The sequence below is a fragment of the Trachymyrmex cornetzi genome, unplaced genomic scaffold, assembly GCF_001594075.2.
Source record: "Trachymyrmex cornetzi isolate Tcor2-1 unplaced genomic scaffold, Tcor1.1 scaffold1727, whole genome shotgun sequence".
NCBI lineage: Eukaryota > Metazoa > Arthropoda > Insecta > Hymenoptera > Formicidae > Trachymyrmex > Trachymyrmex cornetzi.
This window is the reverse complement of record NW_017296340.1, coordinates 8363-13688: the sequence shown is the minus strand read 5'-3', so window position 1 is coordinate 13688 and position 5326 is coordinate 8363. Positions and strand designations below refer to the sequence as shown.

At 32.6% G+C, this 5326-nt stretch overlaps 1 pseudogene; it reads right to left on the bottom strand.

Annotated features, from left to right (window-relative positions):
- The window catches only part of LOC108759184 (cytochrome c-type heme lyase-like), a 10747-nt pseudogene extending 5741 nt beyond the window's left edge, over positions 1–5006 (bottom strand).
- Between the last annotated feature and the right edge of the window lie 320 nt (positions 5007–5326).

Genomic DNA, 5326 nt, shown 5'->3' with positions numbered 1-5326 from the left:
GGCTTGAAACCAGCTTTCTCATCCCATGGTGAAAAACTAGGGGTTCCATTTAAAAAAACCATCGTGACCCCTGAATGACCTTCAAAATGACCTTCCAAGAATTTTTCAAGGTCAGTACCATACTTCCCCCGTGTAACCCTAAACTTTTCATACGAAACATTTTTCTCTATCCCTACTAGTTTTCGAGATATTTGACTGGATCACTTCAGATGGTCCACCCTGTATATATATCCAAATAATCAAGCATGCGGTAATGCGAAATACGTACTGCGAAAGCGTATGATTGCTTAACCTGAGGATAGTCGTTATAACATTAAAATTAAATATTAGATAGTAACTGACTGGATGTTCAGTTGAACTGTACAAATTTCTATCAGGACCATATATTGAAGAGATGTATCATAGCTATATACCCATAATTATACAGGTGTTCATGGATCATTAAAGTGCAGCGGTTTCCAGACGATTTCAGAAGTCAAGGATAGTAAATGGCGGTATGCAATCAGATGGGTGACCGCTTCGAAGTACTATTAAGAAATTAGTTCCCGAATTCAGAGAAAAAAATTTTTTTAATCAATTTTATGATATGTATTCTGGAATAAGATATTAATCAATAATAATATTCATTTTAGCGATATATATATATATATATCACTGTTAGTAGTACAACGACGGGGTACTTAAACCAGGGTGGCACCCAGTTGGACACGGCTCAATTGGACACGAGTCACTCACAGCGCTTGAGACTACGAAGCTCCTAAGCACCGATCGCTGATTGGTGGTGTCCAATCGAGCTGTGGTCAATCGGGATCACCCCCTTAAACCAGAGGTTTCTGGGATGTTAATATAATCAGTTTGGATGATCATTTTCATGTTACTGGGAGGTTATTGATAGGTTTATTAATCTCCGTTTAATGTTACAATCTTACAATTTAAAGTTACTGTAACCTTATTTCCATGTCGATGTGCTGTGAGGGTAAGATCGAAATGTCTATATTTTATTGTTCTTTGTACTTTTAATAAATTGATTATTGTTCGCTGCGAACATCTTGCGTAGTGGTGTATGCTCTTTGTAATATTGTTTTGAAATTTTAGCCACTTATTTTTGTTTATTGGAAATCAACAAGGTTAAAAGCATATAAATATTTTATACAACTGAATACTCAATAATAATATTACCACATAGTTAAACTGAATATATATGTATAAATACGGGGTGTCCCATTTTAATCGATCACAATCAAATATCTCTTGAACAATGCATTTTAGAAAAAAATGTTTCAGACAAAAGTTTTGAGACTTCGAGAAGAACATAACATGGTACCATTGGTTTGATCTTGGGTGGTGTTGTCAAGGTGAGGGCAAGGTCAGTTTGAATTTTTTAAATAGAATTTCTATTTTTTATTACATATTCTTGTAGCTAATCTCGAGAGCTTTCCAAACCACTTCAAGTTTATTTTCATCAAGTATTTTTCGAGTTATAAAAACTTGCTTGCAAGTTACAGCACCACCGGCATTAGCACTATTTAAGGTATCCGACCGACAGTTAAAACCTCTTTAATGTTGTTCAAGATCATGACTTAGGTAACATTTATCAAGATCAAGGTCATTGGAGATTGTTCCTCTTATTTTCATTTTTACACTAAAAATTCATTTCTACGTAAAAATTAAAATAAGGGGACTACATACGTAGTATATAAATTCATACAGAATCATACAAGCATTTAAGATACAGCTAGACCGTTTTAAGGCATTGATTTCTATAGTTTGTGTTACATATACAGTCCTATAATACATATACCGGGTGTTTTAGATCACCCGTCCCACCCTTTTATCTTCGCAGTATAAGGTCCAATCGAAAAAGTGTTCAGACAAAAGTTATAGGGTTTCTAAAGACCTATTTACTGGCGTTATGAGTTTGATCTTGGGTGGCATCGCCAAGGTCAGGTCAAGATCACATCGATTTTTTTTAATGGAATCCCTTATTTTTCATAACATTTTCTTGTAGCTTACCTCGAAAGCTTTTCAAAACACTATAATAAAATATTTTTTAAAGTATTTTTCGAGTTATAAAGCTCGAAAGTTACAGTACAGCCGGTATTAGCATTACGCAAGTTATCTGACCGACAGCTAAAACCTCTTGAATGTTGTTCAAAATCATGTCCTGGATAACATTTGTCAAGATCAAGGTCGTTGCAAACTGTATCTCTTATTTTCATTTTTGCACTAAAAATTTATTTTTACGTAAAAATGAAAATAAGAGGTACAATCACCAATGGACTTAATCTTGACAAATGTTATCCAGGACATGATCCTGAACAACATTCAAGAGGTTTTAGCCGTCGGTCAGACAACTTGCGTAATGCTAATGCCGACTATACTGTAACTTTCGAGCTTTATAATTCGAAAAGTATTTAATGAAAAAATATTTTATTATAGTGTTTTGAAAAGCTCTCGAGGTAAGCTACAAAAAAATGTAATGAAAGATAAGGGGTTCCATTTAAAAAAATCGATGTGATCTTGACCTGACCTTGGCGACCCAAGATCAAATTCATAGCGCCAGTAAATAGGTCTTTAGAAACCCTACACTACTTTTGTCTGAACACTTTTTCAATTGGATCTTATACTGCGAAGATAAAAGGGTGGGACGAGTAATCTGAAACACTCGGTATATTATACCGCTATAATAAAATAATTTTTCATTGAATACTTTACAAGTTATGGAGCTTGAAAGTTAACAGGTCAACACTGAAACCGCTCCGTTTGATCATGTTAATATTGATCACCCGCCAAGCAATTGTTATAACGGGTGTCATTTTTAATGGAAATCCCTATTTTTTACTTCAGACACTCCACGAAAAGAGTAGAAAATTCTACGTTCAGACAGGCTATCATAGAGTCAAATTTAGCCCAAGAATCATTACAAGTAGTAATGTAAAAAAAAGTACTATGGTATGTATTTGCTTTTTTTTCTTCGGGATTTAAAATTTGAGATTTTCATTTAAAAAATCAAGTTGACCTTGTAACGATCCCTAGGCTAAATTTGACTCCATGATAGCCTATCAGAACGTAGAATTTTATGCTCTTTTCATTTCTGGAGTAAAAAATAGAAGTTTCCATTTAAAATGACACCAGTTATAACATAATTACTTGGCGGGTGATTAATATTAACGTAGTCAAACGGAGCGCATCCAGCATTGACCAATTAACTTTCACTAAAAAAAACTTCCATACATGTAAAGTACTCAATAAAATAATATTTTATTATAGTGTTTTGAAAAGGTCTTAACGCAGGGTTACCACAGAAAATAAATTTTAAAATTCCCTGACTTTTCCAGATTTTCCAGATGTAAATGGAAAACTTTCCAATATAAAATATAATTTTAACACATTTAAAGTCAAGAGTTATAGGAAAGCTAGTCTATATTATTAACAACGCAAAAAAGGCTTATTAGCATACTAAAATTTTGGCAAACTCAAGCCAACAAAAAATAAATTAGTATTGAAAAAAAGAATGCAGTTACGAAAAAGAGCGATCAAATAAAAATACTGAATAAAATATAAATTTTAATTATTTTATCAAAGTCATTTAAAGTGTGCAAGTTTGAACGTATTTCATTATAAACGTCAGATATAATATTAAAAAATTATAACAATTATCTGAAATAGGAACAATTTAAGGAAATTGTGAGCAAATTTCAAAATTCCAGACTTTTACTTTTCCCCTGACTTTTCCCAGTTTTCCATGATCAATATCAATTTCTCTGACTTTTCCCGGTTTCCGAGGTCTGTGGCAACCCTGTAACGTCAGTTATATGAACCTAGAAATAAAAAATTGAGATTTTCATTTTTAAAATTTTAGGCAACCTTGACCTGACATTTCAGGTCATTTAAAGACATTTCATCAAGATTAACCAAGGTCATTATCTTTTTTCCTCCTAGCAATTGAACAAATATTTTTCCGTATCTTATATCTTTCGAGATATTTTAGTGTATTACTTAAAATGATTCACTCTGTATATACAGGGTGTTAGTTAAGTATGTTCCCAAACTCAACAGAGCGATTCTTTGGTTTATTTCAAGTAAATAAGTCCATCTAAACATGTGTCCTAAACGGCTTAGTTTCCGAAATAAAAAAATTTAAACGTGTAGTAATAATCTGTTTATTTGAAAGAAATACAACTTGAACTAGTCAAAAACAGAAAAACAAAAACAGGCTTCAGTTCTTTTGATGAAATAAAACAGATGAATTGTTGAAAATGTCCACCTTGCGCCATGATACATCCATCGAGCCTTCTTCTCGAAGATTGAAGTACACGCTCAAAGATACCAGGTGTGTTATGTATTGCCTCGCATAAAGCAACTATTCGATTCCTCAAATCATTCTCATTCTCAATTGGGGTGGTATAAACCAATGATTTCAGATGCCCCCAAAGGAAATAATCCAAAGGATTTAAATCTAGTGATCTAGGAGGCCAAGATTTAGTTCCTGCTCGACCTATCCTGTATTTCGGAAACTAAGTCGTTTAGGACACATGTTTATATGGATTTTTTTACTGGAAATAAACCAAAGATTCGCTCTGTTGAGTTTGGGAACATACTTAACTAACACCCAGTATTATTTAGTTATTACAGTTATTATATTATGCTACTATATATATTATATACTTTATATAAAGCAGAGCTTTTAATGTGTAATTATCAATAATATAACAAGTGGCTGAACTCATCAAAAGATACTGACTAATCCTATGTGATTAATTAGAAGACATATTCATTGAGTGCTAAACAAATCTTGCATAGTTTATACTTACCATATTTGGTAAATTTATTTTACTTTCGTCCATTTCATCTATTGGACATTCATTAATGTAGTTTATGATGTTAAATTGACGATTTGGGAGTGGTTGTTCCATCTGTTTCTCCTTCGTTACATAAGAATCTGGCTTTGCGATTTGTTGAGATAATGGTGCTATCACGTCAGCCGCTGATACGTATGCAATACGCTACTCAGTGTCTTTGAAATGAAAAAGAAGAAAGAGATACAGATATGACAAAATAATGGTAATATACAAACTTAAAATAGATGACAATTTTATTAATCTAAAGTTATTTCCATATACTATTCGAAACATTTCGACTCTTACAGCAGTTCTCTTCAATCGTCACAAACATTAAATTATAGAAACAAATTAAATTAAAAATAAACTAAAAACTATCGCTGTCAGTTAAAAAAGGTACCGCATGATGTATAAAGCATGGTGCAATGTAGTCAAAAGAAGTCATGATTTAATCCGATAATGTCACAATTGTATCCTCATTGTTA